Source organism: Peromyscus maniculatus, chromosome 4 (genome assembly GCF_049852395.1).
Source record: "Peromyscus maniculatus bairdii isolate BWxNUB_F1_BW_parent chromosome 4, HU_Pman_BW_mat_3.1, whole genome shotgun sequence".
In the NCBI taxonomy this organism is placed as follows: Eukaryota; Metazoa; Chordata; class Mammalia; order Rodentia; family Cricetidae; genus Peromyscus; species Peromyscus maniculatus.
In genome coordinates, this window is record NC_134855.1 from 157,640,259 (window position 1) to 157,654,166 (window position 13,908).

Below are 13,908 nucleotides of genomic sequence, written 5' to 3' on the forward strand. Positions count from 1 at the left end.
AGGGCCTGTCCTCAGCTCTTTGTGGGCACCGGGGTCAGGCACTGCCAAAGCCTGCAAGTCACTTGATTGCGTTCTATGTATATGGGTGTTTTGTCTGCACTTACGTCGCACACCAGAAGACGGCATCGGGTTTCATGAGTGTACCTACAGTTATAGCAGTTTTGAGCCTCCATATGGGTGCTTGGAATTGGACTCAAGCAGCCAGTGCTTTTAACTGCTGAGCCATCTCTCCAGCCCTATAAGTCACTTGAAAGTGAACAATTCAATGACATTTAGTACACTCCAGTTTTGATACCACCTCTGACCACTTCCAAATACTCCACCACACAGAAGAGAGACCGGGCCCTTCCATAGTTCCTCCCCACTCCCTCCTTCACCCAGTTTACCTAGCTGGGCACTTCATGTAACTGGAATTACACAATGTACAGTATTGGGATTGGGCTTCTTTTCCCAGGAACCGTGTTCTAGGGGTCACACTCCTTTGCCATGTGGAAAAGTGCTGTGACCATCTACTCATCTCTCCAAGGGTGTGGAGAACATCTCCACTTTGGCTGGTGTGAGCATTAGATGTGAGCTTTGCTTGGATACCTGTTTTCAGTTCTGGTGTTTCGAGCAGGATTTCAAATGTCTCCCTAATCCCAGGAACTCCTGTTGATTTATAGTAATCGTTGCTTGGTAACAGGCATAGTGTTAATGATTTATGGAATGTCATACCTGGTCCAGAGTGATCAGGTGGAAGTGTTGGGATAGGCATGTGACCATTGCACAGTTAATCTGGTCTTTTTGGACAGTTCATAGAAAACCACACCCTCTGCAATTTCTTCCCCCTGGTTTCTGATCAGGATGCTGTTGGATGTTGTTTCTGTTTATGGCTGAATAGTATTCCCTCTCGTGGATGAACCATCACTCACCTGCTTGCCTATTGGTGAATCCCTGTGTGGATGAGCCAGGGTGCATCACCTGACTGATGGTGGATGTACACATTGTTACTTTCTGGTCATTATGAGTGGAATTCACATAGACGTCTGTACACAGGCCTTTTGTGGGCATGGGTTTCCTTTAGGGGGCAAACCTATTGCCACAGGCAGGCTGGCTCCATGGAAGGACATTACCAAGTACATTTTGCGGTGATGTCTTTGATACGAGTGCTGGCTACCCTTCTGCTGTCCTGATACTTTGTATCAACTCAGCCATTCCTGTGGGTGTTGGCTACAATTTAAACAGAAAACAGACTCGGAAAGGTGAAGGAACTGTCTGAGACTCCCCAACAGTCAAGCAACACCAGTCCTCAGGGTTGAGACCTGTGTCTCGGGCCTGGCTCTATATGCTGGTAATTGTACCCTGGAATCTGCGCTGTCCATCACTGCCTCCTACAGTTCTAGTGTCCGCCGCTGCCTGCCTCTCTGTGCCTTGTCCTCACTCTCTCCAGGGCCTCTGCACATGCTGGCCCTCTGCACTCTGCTGGCTGTTCTTCCTCACTCTTCGGGCTCAGCACACTTGGCCCATGTGTCCCTTTGGCATTCGTGCAGTAAACCTCATTTGAGGTGACAGCAAGGGTCAGAACCTAGCTTTCTATAAGGACAGATAGGGTGGATCCCATGCCCATCTAATTGACCCTGAAGTCTTCCCTGGGGCCCATCTGGTGACATGGAGCACAACATAGAACCCTTTCTTGCCCTCAGGACTCCCTGTAGGACAGGCTGGAAAGCTAAGCATCCACCTCACCAGAGGTTGTCCGTGGCACTGCCACTGGGTACTTCAAAGCCCAGAGGAACTAGACCTTGATCGAGCCCAGTGAAACATTGAAAGTTTGAAACCATGAAACTTGGATGCCTCCAGGGAGTGAGGGGACTATCCCAGAACCTTGGACCAGGCTCTGAGGGTTTTTGCAGGACCTAGAATTCACTCTGGCCTCAGCATCTGCTCTCGGAGCTGGGGAACCTGGGCATACTCCAGGATACAGTCCCTCCCCGGGCACGGCCAGGCTGGGCTTGGCCTGTGTGGTCTGAGGCATCTATGCTTCTTTCCCAACACGCACGGTTACATAAACGATGATAACACTTCATAAACATTTTTCTAACATGCGGAATGTTTGACATGATTTCAGCTATTTCAGAACTAATAAACAATTGTCAATGTCATGGCGGATAGGGAGCAGAAGCTGCAGAGCTTATGGAAGATCAAAGCCTGGAGCAAGAACTCTTAGGAGAGGCAGGGGACAAGAAAAAAGGCCCTCTCCCTCCTGTCCTGGTGGGTGGGGCCATCAGGGTGATCTCTGGGCCTCTGGGGGAGTCTTGGCCAGGCCTGGCTGTGCAGTGTCCAGAGCTGCTCAGAGGACAGGCAAGAAGGAGGTGCTGTTCAGACCCTGTGGTGGTCATGTCTGTGCCAGCCCAGTGAAGGGCATCCAGGGTGCAGGCTGGAGGTGTGTAAGTGCCAGTGAGCTGCTGGGTGTCTGGCCAGCTGCCTGGTCTCAGAGCCCACAACCGGCATTAGAGTGCTGGCAGCTAAGCCCCTACATGCTGTGCGTCATGACATCCTTTTTAAATAACATCCATGTTTCCTGGAAAGGGACAAGGCCCGGGCTGACTGGACATCAGGATGCCCAAGTCACCTTCCTATGGGCTGCTGGGCTCCTGGGCCAGGGCTGCCTATTAGGAGTCTTCTAGTTGTCACATGGGGTCATTGGCAGGGCTGGAAGGTGCCATCTGCCTTGTAGGCTGGGGAGGCGAAGAAATGGAAGCGGGGAATGATGGGACACTCGAAACAGGACCTGCTCAGGAGGCTCCTTACCCTGGGTTGGACTCTTGAGACATGAGTAGAGGAGAGTCACAGGGGGCTGGAAGAGTGGCGCAGAGGATTGTGGGGTCTCTGTAGAAGGCTTTGGTGCTGCTGGTTGGGGAGGTAGTGCCACGGTGGCTAGGCCATGGTGGGACATCTTGGGGCTAGGGTGGAGACTCAGTGAGGTCACTTCCACTCTCCTAGGGTGGTGTCAGGATTTCCATCCACAGATGTACTGGGCTGCAGAAGGAAGGGAACCCTTCCTCAGTTACCCAACTTCATCTCAGAGATGTTACACGCACTGTCTGAACACCAACTGTTTACCTGGCACGCGGTGCTGGTAAGGGGACACTGGACTTGTGTGGTCCCTCTGGGGTTTCTGCTGTGGGAGCAATTGCTTTTCCTTTTATAGAGGAAGATACTGAGGGTCTGAAAGCTTCTGGGCTCTGCCCAAAGCATTTGGGATAATGGGGCCCCTGACGGTGAGTAGCTGCCTAGGAAGGCCTAGACAGGCACTAACAGATCAGCAGCACACAGTATGCAAGTTACCTGTTCTTCAAAGGAGGAGAGCTGAACACAGCTGGAGGTCCCACTCCCTCACACTTACAGCCCTGTTCTTCTGTGACTGTGCGCTGAGCACCATGCGGTGTTCTTAGGGTGCAGGCTGGGAACCCCCTGGGTCTTCAGGCAGCCCTGGGCACCCCAACCTGGGATCTCCTTGTGGTTTCTTGCCTCCCTGAAGTCCCTTCAAATACAGCAGCAGTAGGCCCTGAGGGAGGTCATTTCCCTTGCCTCTTCCAAATCCTCTGTGGTTCCTACTTGCCTGGGAGAAAAGAGCCAATGTCTTCTGGACATCAGCAACGCCTCAATCCAAGCCCCTCACTTCTCTGCCTCAATGTCTCCCCTACTGCCAGTTGTTTCTCCGGTTCTGCTGGTCTCATTCCACCTTGTTCTCTTAGGCACTTCCTGTCTCATTCCCACAATATGAGCTCCAGCATGGCAGGGCTGTTTCTGTCACAGTTGCACCTGTATGCTTGGAGTGTGACTGTCACCCAAGACAGGTGAAAGTCCTCTGCCACCCAAGAATTCGACCTTATTTGAAAACAGGGTCTTTGCGGATGCAGTCAAGGTGAAGTCATGGGGAGGGGGGGGCGGCTAATCCAGTGTGGGTGTACCCATGCTGGGAGTCCCACTGGGATGATGGGGGTGGGGATGCGGGTGCTGCTCCACGTAACTATGAACCATCCTCAGCACCACTGCAGACAGAATGACCATCCTCAGCACCACTGCGGGCAGAATGACCATCCTCAGCACCGCTGCAGGCAGAATGACCATCCTCAGCACCACTGCAGGCAGTATGGCTCTGCCTGAGCAAGGCTATGCCCACACCTGCTTTTGTCTCATGGCCTGAGCTGAGTGAGCAGGCCTTGTTGAGGGCTGAGAGTTCTGTGGACCTTGTTAGGCCCTCAGAAACAAATGTGGTCAGCTAGGCCTTTACTAATTATTCTGTGGTGAATTTTGTAGATTTAATTCTGAACGGTTTTATTAAATAAGAAACAAAGAGTCAAATGCAGAGTTAAAAGCCCAGAGATCAGAGATCAGTAGCCAAAAGCTGAGACCAAGACAAGACTGCCTTTTTACCACCAGCCGCTACCGCCGTCCTTCCCCTGAGAAAGAGACCTACTTTCTGTGTGTCTGTCTTTTTATTGACTTTCTGTTCTACCTTCTCATTGGTTTTAAACCCAACCACATGACCTCCTTGTCACTGTCTGTCTATACAGACCTCCAGGTCTCTATGGTTGGTATTGAGATTAAAGGCGTGTGTCTCCATGCTGGCTGTGTCCTTGAACACACAGAGATCTGCCTGTCATGTGATTGGGATTAAGGGCGTGTGCTACCACTGCCAGACTTCTGCTAAATGGCTTGCTATTAGCTCTGACCCCCAGGCAACTTTATTTATTAACATACAAATAAAATCACATTTCAGCACAAATAAAATATCACCATAGAATTCACAATGGGGAACACAGAATTCCTTTAATGGGCTCCCAATGATGGCAGTTAACCTCCCAAGTGGCCCAGGACTTCCCAAGACTTATCTGGAAGGCCAGCTCTTGTCCTTGGCCACCCTGAGTTGGGCAGAGCCTGGGATTCTGGCATTTTTTCCTGGTATAAGTGCTGACTGGGTGGTGTTGTAATACATGGTCCTGGCCAACTCATCCCACCTGTTCTCTGCATTTTTCATCCCACTTGAGCTTCCTCCCTCCAGAATGGATGACCCCCATCTCACCTGTGGCTCCCCTTTCCCAGGTACACCTGCAAGCCAGGACCAGCCTTCTATGGCTGAGTAATGTTTGTGTATAAATCCCCTGTTTGAGGATGACCACACCTGGAAGCTTAGCACACCACATTTTGTTCTCTCTTTCTCTCTCTCTGTGTGTGTGTGTGTGTGTGTGTGTGTGTGTGTGTGTGTAAGAGAGAGAGAGAGAGAGAGATGGGGGACACTAAGGGCCAGTGGCTGGGAGCTGATTGTGTGAGTCTTGGTGCAATGAAGCTCAGTGGGATGTGTAGAAACAGCAATAGGGTCTCTCCATGATGTTCAGCTATTAGCACTCGTTTGCCCAGCTGGCATCCACAGGGGAAGAAGCAGGAAATGGGAAACAGAGGAGTGTTTGTGTTTGCAGGTTGCAGGGGGCAGTTACTCAGCATGTGTGAAAATCAGCTTGACTTTGGGGCATCACAGAAAGTTCTGGAAGTGTAGCCCTTACTTCCTAGCCCTGGTGGTCATCCCTGGCCATTTTCATCTCGTCCTGCTGACTGGCTGGGGGATATCTTGTGTGTCTGACAGTTTCCCCAGTCCTATCCTCCTGTGTAGGCAATACCAGGCCTCCTGGTATCTCCAGAGCACATGCCTATGCTTGTGGCATGTACACACACTGCCCAGGAATCGACAGAGGCCGGCTTGGAGGCAGATCGTGTGTGAACATTGTGTGGGGACCTGGCTGTTCGCATTGTGCTCACTTCCAACTTCCTCCCTGCAGGAAGCATGGAGACCAGTGTCCTGGGTGGGATTTGCTTGCCTTTCCTCCCTAAAGTAACACATAATTATCCGGGACCCAGAACACATCCTGCTCTTAAAATTAGAATCAGAGGGGCTGGGGTGTTCTGTGGCATTTGCCTGATGAGTCACAGACACTGGGTTTGAGCCCCGTCACACAACAAAAACCTAGTAACTTTCAAGAAGATCCCCGGGCTGTAGGTCTGTCCCAGCACCCTGCCCCACCAAAAAGAGGCTTCAGTCTCCAGGGCTTCACCCTGGGAACCTCATCTGTGCAGCTGTCCTTAACATGGCCCAAAGAATGCACGGCTGTCTGGATTGCTTTGCCTTCTGCAGGGTTGGCTCCCAGGTCCCTCAGGACCCCCCTTACTTGGCTCTGCCTGGGGCTTCTGTCTTCTGCAGAAGTGAGCTGGCCTGAGAAACCCTATTCTTCCCACAGCTGTCTCCCAAGTTCCTTAAGCTGAGGTGCCCTGGACCATTCTCAGAGATGTTTTATGGAGTAGAGGCACAGAAAGGTTCAGTGACTTGCCCAAGGCCACACAGCACCTGCTGGGCAGAGTTGGAGCTTGAACTGGTGGATCTGGCCAGAGTCCTGGCTCCCAGCTACACTGCACATATCCTTCTCTGGGCATCCTGCTGTTTGGAGGATGTGAGGGGGTCAAGACCTGGGACTTGTGTCTTCCATTGTCTAGTTCTGGCCAGTGGGCAAGGCACTCTGTGGGCTGGCTGCTCACTATAGCACTTCTCAACTGAGTGTGGGGGCAGGGCAGGTCCTTTCCTCTGCAAAGAGCCTAGTCCCTTCCTTCCCCCTCCCTGCCTCCCTTCTTCTCCCCTTCCTCCCTCTCCCACCCTCCCCCTCCCTCCCCTCCCCCTCCCTCCCTTCTCCCACTCCCTCCTCCCTCTCCCACCCTTCCCCTCCCTCCCCCTTCCCCCTCCCTCCATCCCTCCCCCTTCCCCCACTCCTTCCTCATCCCCCACTCCTTCCTCCCTCCCTCCCTCCCTCTCCCACCCTCCCCCTCCCTCTCCTACCCTCCCCCTCCCTCTCCCACCCTTCCCCTCCTTCTCCCACCCTCCCCCTCCCTCCCCTCCCTCCCCCTCCTTCCCTTCTTCTCCCACTCCCTCCTCCCTCTCCCACCCTTCCCCTCCCCCCCCTCCCCCTCCCTCCCTCCTTCCCCCCTCCCTCCCTCTCCCACCCTCCCCCTCCCTCCCTCCTTCCCCTACTCCCTCCCCCTTCCCCCACTCCTTCCTCTTCCCCCTCCCTCCCTCCTTCCCCCTTCCTCCCTCTCCCACCCTCCCCCTCCCTCCCCTCCCCCTCCCTCCCTTCTCCCACTCCCTCCTCCCTCTCCCACCCTTCCCCTCCCTCCCCCTTCCCCCTCCCTCCCTCCCTCCCCCTTCCCCCACTCCTTCCTCATCCCCCACTCCTTCCTCCCTCCCTCCCTCTCCCACCCTCCCCCTCCCTCTCCTACCCTCCCCCTCCCTCTCCCACCCTTCCCCTCCTTCTCCCACCCTCCCCCTCCCTCCCCCTCCCTCCCCCTCCTTCCCTTCTCCCACTCCTTCTTCCCTCTCCCACCCTTCCCCTCCCTCCCCCTCCCCCTCCCTCCCTCCTTCCCCCCTCCCTCCCTCTCCCACCCTCCCCCTCCCTCCCTCCTTCCCCTACTCCCTCCCCCTTCCCCCACTCCTTCCTCTTTCCCCTCCCTCCCTCCCTTCTTCCTCCCTCTCCCACCCTCCCTCCCTCCCTCCTTCCCCCACTCCTTCCCCCTCCCTCCCTTCCTCCTCCCTCCCTCCTGCCCCCTCCCTCCCCTCTCCCCCTCCCTCCCTCCCTCCTTCCCCCTTCCTCACCCAACCTTTCCCTCCCTCCCTCCTTCCCCCACTCCTTCCCCCTCCCTCCCTTCCCCCTCCCTCCCTCCTGCCCCCTCCCTCCCCTCTCCCCCTCCCTCCCTCCTTCCCCCTTCCTCACCCAACCTTTCCCTCCCTCCCTCCTTCCCCCACTCCTTCCCCCTCCCTCCCTTCCCCCTCCCTCCCTCCTGCCCCCTCCCTCCCCTCTCCCCCTCCCTCCCTCCTTCCCCCTTCCTCACCCAACCTTTCCCTCCCTCCCTCCTTCCCCCACTCCTTCCCCCTCCCTCCCCCTCCCTCCCTCCCCCTTCCCCCACTCCTTCTCCTTCCCCCTCCCCCTCCCTCCCCCACTCCTTTCATATACTCACCCTCTGAGTACTTGCTATGCCCCCAGCATGCCTTGATGATGCCCAGCTTGTCTGCTAAGCTCAGCAGGTAGCAGGGGTGCAGGGTGCTGAGAACAGGATGGAGTCTCTATTCTTGAGCTGCGGGTCCTGGCTAGAGTTTCCTTTGTGCCTGTGCTCCTCTGCTCCTGACTACTGCTCAGAGCGCAGGCAGAGAAGAGGCCCAGGGCTCCCTTATCAGCACGGCCTCCCAGCTGCCAGGCCAGCCTCCTAATAGGAAAATGTGAGTCGATCTCTTCCGGCTGCTAGCCAGGGGCATCGGCAGACAGCTTGGCCTGGCAGCAGAGGCTGGCACGACCCTCACCCTGCCTGGGTGGCCAGAGCATACCAGGGTGCAGGCTGGAAGGCTTCATGGAAAACCCACCCCATCCATCACTGAGGTGGGGGATTGCTGTGGAGGCCGAATCTTCCCACTTGCTGATTCAGTCCCTCATTCTCAGTGGAGGAATGGTAATAATGGGGCCTGCTGGGCTGGGACTGGGGTGAGAAGAAGGCCCTGTCTCCTGCACCTGAGTTTCAAGGAGACAACTGAGTGCCTGGCTTGCCCCCTCCCCCCAGCCCCATTCTCTGCCCTCTGGTGCAGGCTGAGATATTTTGGATGCACTGGGGTGCATCCAAATAACTAAAAGATTATTTCTTCCTCTTTCTTCCTTTCTTTCTTTCTTTCTTTCTTTCTTTCTTTCTTTCTTTCTTTCTTTCTTTCTTTCTTTCTTTCTTTCTTTATTTCTTTATTTCTTTATTTCTTTATTTCTTTCTTCCTCTTTCTTTCTTTTTTCCTTTTTTTCTTTCTTTTCTTCCTTCCTTCTTTCTTTCTTTCTTTTTTCTTTTTGATGCATGTGTGCATATGTGTGTACATGTATTTATGTGTTTGGCTTCTCCTAAGACTGAAGTGTCTGCTTTGGGCTTCTCTAGCCTCTTAGGGGTGTAGAAACATTACTTGCATCTCGTCTCTCCTCTATGTGGTATTCTCCCTGAGGGTGTCTGTGTCCAGCTTATATTGAACCAGGACCGACCATAGTCTATCCTGACCTTGACTTACCTTACTGTAACTGCAATGACTCTGTTTCCAGGGGTCAACCTAAGGTCCTGGGGATTTGGATTTCAACATATGTTTTTGGGAGATAGCTGTTTCCCAGCTAGGGGCGCTGTTTAGGAAGGACTTGGAGCTTTTTAAAGTGGAATTTTGAAGGCTATACTCCAGATCTCAGGATCTGGCCCAGCCGGGCGGGCGGTCTGATTCCTGTGAGTAGCCTTTGCCACGCATTTCTGCCACCATGAGTTCGGCCGCCATGCCTTCCCCACTATGATGGCCTAAAATCTGGTCAAACTACAAGTCCTAAACCTTTCCTTTCTTACATTGTTTCTCTCAAGTGTTATGATCACAGTGTGATACAAAAGTAACAAACACTGGAATACAATTAAGTTGTAATTCTAGTGCTTTCAGAGGCTGAGGCTGGAGGACCACCCTGATTACATAGGAAGAGCTTATCTAGTGGGAAAAAAAAATGATCAGGAGCATTAAGGTCAAGATCAAGAAGAAATGGGTTGACTGGGCAGGGGGAAGTTGGTATCTCTGATTCCTATAGGTTTATTTCAGCTTCTAGGGACTTGTCAGGGGGTCCTGTGTGAGGTAGATGGATGCATGAGATCTATCAGGGAGAAATGGGAGGGACACTGGGTGGTGCCCAGTGCAGGAGCCCCTGGTGCTGGGACCTGCCCAACTTCCAGGTCTGACAGGGACATCCAGGGAACTCTACTCCAGGGAAGCTGGACAAGCAGATGCTACATGTATCTACAGGACTCTGCTCCCTCTTGGAACCCGTCTTTTAACTGAAGGTTTCTGCTGCTTCTCTTGAATCTTGGTGGGGTCTCCACAAGTTCAGAAATGCTCAAGCTAGAGAGGGTCACCTCGGAGATTTGCAGCCCTGGCTCCATGCTTGCCCGTCCCTCCTTCACGGTTCCTTCCAGGCCACAGACTCCTCATTATCATCCGTGGACAGCCCCAGCCCCTTTCGAGGTGTGTGTGTGTGCGTGCGTGTGTGTGTGTGTGTGTGCGCGCGCGTGTGCGTGTGCGTGTGCGTGTGCGTGTGCGTGTGTGTGTGTGTGTACTTTTCCCTGGTACTGTCCTATGGAACGGAAGCACGAGAGCACAGGTCCGTGCCCCTGTGTATCTGTGTGACTGTGTCACTTGTGAGCACAGGTCCATGCCCCTGTGTATCTGTGTGACTGTGTCACTTGTGAGCACAGGTCTGTGCCCCTGTGTATCTGTGTGACTGTCACTTGTGAGCACAGGTCCGTGCCCCTGTGTATCTGTGTGACTGTCATCGAGCAGTTTTCAGGGGGTGGCAGGGCTTAGAAAGTGTTGGATGCTGGGTGAACTTGTGAAGTATTTTGGACTATCCTGACACTATCCTGATGTCAATGTTTTTGGTTTTTCAAGACAGATTTCTCTGTGTCTTGGAACTCACTCTGTAGACAAGGCTGGCTTCTAACTCAGAGATCTGTCTGCCTGCCTCTGCCTCCTGAGTGCTGAAATTAAAGGCACATGCCACTATGCCTGGCCTCGTTCCTTAATCTTACTGAAGCTCCAGCCTCAGAGGCCAGAGAGGCACCCAGGACTCTTCACTACGATGAAGGTTTCAGGCTTACCTTGGAGGTAGCAGAGCTCTGAGCTCATCTAACTCATGGGATCCTGACACTCACCCTCATCCTGGCCCCACAGTCACTTAGGAAACTGCCATGGGGATGAATGGAAGGACTCAGGAGGGATCGGGACCCTATAGATATATGCAGCCTTTGCTGGTCTACCCTTCCTGGGGCAGAGTCTCCACTGTGGGACTGGAGACTGGGCAGCTGCCCTCGGCACCAGCGGGCCCCACGCTAGGTGCCACCTGCAACCCGAATCTGCCTCTCAGCAGAATGCTGCCCTTTGGTTTATGGCTGTTTCTTTTTTCTCTGGAACCTTTGCACTGGGATCCCCAGGCACCCCACCTATGGCAGATGTCCCCAAGGTCACTGGGCCTGACTTCCCTGTCTAGGAGGCTGGGGCTTGGTCTCTAGGCAGAGCCAGAGGTATGTCTGGTGAGCATGCCTCAGGCTGTGTGGACAAAATTCACGGACTGGGGGAGAACCTGAATCTGTGGGCACTACTGTTGTGAGTAACAGTGTCCCATTCCCTTAGGCTGTGAAAGGGCAGCTAGTTCATCAGGATTCAGCCTGCACGGTCTCCTTAGGTGGCTCTGTGATTCACCCCTGGACCAGGCACTGAGTGAGGCCAGGAAGGCCTCTCCTGCTTTGTACTCTCCATCCATGTGTTCCATACCCTGTACATACTTCATGCCCCATGTCCTCCACCAAGCCGCCAGCAGGTCTGAGTGCCTGCGTTTGTATCATGTGTGGGTGGCTCTGTGGGCCAGGCTGGCTTAAAGACCATAATCATGAGGTGGGAACAAGATTTGCGCTGCCACCCTAAGCAGCCTTCCTCCCCTGGCCAGGCTCCTGTCCCACCCATCAGACCTCTGTCCTGAAGATAGAATTGGCTACCATTCGCTGACCCCGCATAAAGGCCCCCATCACCATCAAGAAGTGGTTGGAGGATAGATTACCCTGGTGGAGATCTAGCAACCCTTAAGTAAGCTTTGAGTCCGACTTGTTCATTTACACACACACACACACACACACACACACACACACACACACACCTGTGACAAAGGCTTTGCACTGTCTACAGAGAGGGAGCATTCGGGTAGAGAAGGAAGACTGTGGCTTGACTCTTGACAAGGCCATTTTTCCCCCCCGGGATGGGGCAGAAGCTAGCTCCTTTCTGCCATGGCCAAGGGTTCTGAGTCCTGAGGTGCAAGCAGTTCCCCAGTACCTCATAACTGAGATGTTTGGTCCCTGAGGCTCTGAGGTGACCTTGAGGTGGATCTGTTTGGTTGGTTGCTGTTTCCTAACCCTCTCTGAAGGTCCTCCTGAGCACACCAGTTCTTGATATATGAGGGCCCTGCACTGCCCACCGGGAGTCTGGGAGTAGATAGTGTTCATGGCCCACTTGGGGTTCGGTATCTGCCGTGGTGCTGTGCCCAGGCCCCTCCCACTCTTCTCTCAGGCTCTTCTGAGGCTCAGGGAGATCCAGGACTTGTATTTCTGCAGCAGTCACTGCCAGAGTACCCTCCACAGCACCTGGCCTCGGCAGCATTTTAACCTCACCTAGCTCAAATCACTCACTCTTGTCATCCATGTGTGTTCCTGAGCCTCGCTCCTAGGTTCTGGTTCTTGTGACAAGGGTTTAAGGCAGGGCTGGAAGCTAGGGTCATAGGTCATGGTGTAGTCTCCAGACTAAGGTTTCCTCCCAGGAGAGGTCAGAGAGGGATCTCTAGCTCAGGCTTGCAGACAGGGAAGGAGGCAGTGGGAGGCTGTAAGGCCAGTGCAGAGGCATATTTGAGTGCAGATAGGGCATGCCAGCTATGGGAGCTCTTGTGGCTGGAGCACTCCAGATATGGGAAGACTTTCAGCTGGGAGGGCCAGGGAGAACTTTATTGCTTCTATTGCTCTCTGGAGGATCTCTGACCTTTAACCTTTGCCTGTGATCAGTGGGGCCAACAGGTCACCTGCCTGCTGTTCTCACACTCTTGGGCCAGGGCAGTGTGGTGGTGACCATGCAGCCTCAGTGGTTCCTGACCCTCAGGTCGACTTCCACTACAGGGCTCAGCCAGTGCGGCCTTCACAGGCACCCTACATGGTTGGTACTTGTGATGTTCTGGGGTGGGGGACCAGGCAGTATGGCTCCCAAAAAGTGCTCTGTGGAGCACCTGCTGAATGCCAGCCTTGTACAGACCCTGGGGGAATGTCAAAGGGAGCTCACACGGGTCCCATCCTCCTGGACCTTGAGGAGAGCCATTATAAAGAACTAGCACCCAAGTCAAGTGACCGTGAGCAAGATATACTCTAAAGAGTCAGAGTGCTGCACAGACCATAATAGGCCCTCTCTCCAGCCCAGGGGGATGAGAGCCTGCTGGAGTGAAAGACAAGGGCCGTTCAGAGGGTCCCTGAAGGACTGAGACATGGAGCCTGGCTAGAGTATGTAGGGATGAGGAACTTGGAGACAAGGTCTCAGGATCTGTAAGGCAGCTGTGGACACAGCCTCCCAGGCTGGGGAGCATGAGTCTCCTTTGAGACCTGAAACTCTGGGGTGGGTCACAGATGTGCAGAAGGTTGAGAACAGATGTTAGATGGAGTTGGGAGGCAGGAAGGATGCTGTCATGCCACTTTGAGGGTGGCTAGGACCTGGTGGTCAGAGCGGCTAGGGTCAAGAGAAAAACTAGACCCCTCCTTAGATAGAGGCAGGCCTATGACTGACTGGCTATCTGAGGATATCAGAAGATCCCAAGGGCCCAGGTTGCCTCCTGGTGGCCCTTATGCTTGTGTGTGGGGGTTTCTGACTAGGGCTTCGTTTGCCTCCTTGGGCTGTAGGCTAGGGTAGAGGTGGACCTACCCCGCCAGCCTAGCCCCCACCCCGGCAGCTCCAGGGGAAACCCTGCTTTTTTCTGCCTTTCCTTTTTGTGCCTAGCTGCATTTAACTATAAAGAGCAATAAATTACAAATCTGGAAAAACATCCCTTGTCCCACAAAGGACGCGGCTGTCCCCAAATGACAAATGGCTCCGAATTAACATTATTTCGTATTTATAACTTCCGCAGGACAGAACTTACAGATGTCACGGGCGAGTCCTGCCCGCCTTTGGGGTATTTTTGGAGCCCATTGTCTGGCTGACAGTGCTTCTAATTGCGTCTTCGCTCAGGGGACGCAGCTCTGTGGGGAGTGCAGGCCAAGTCC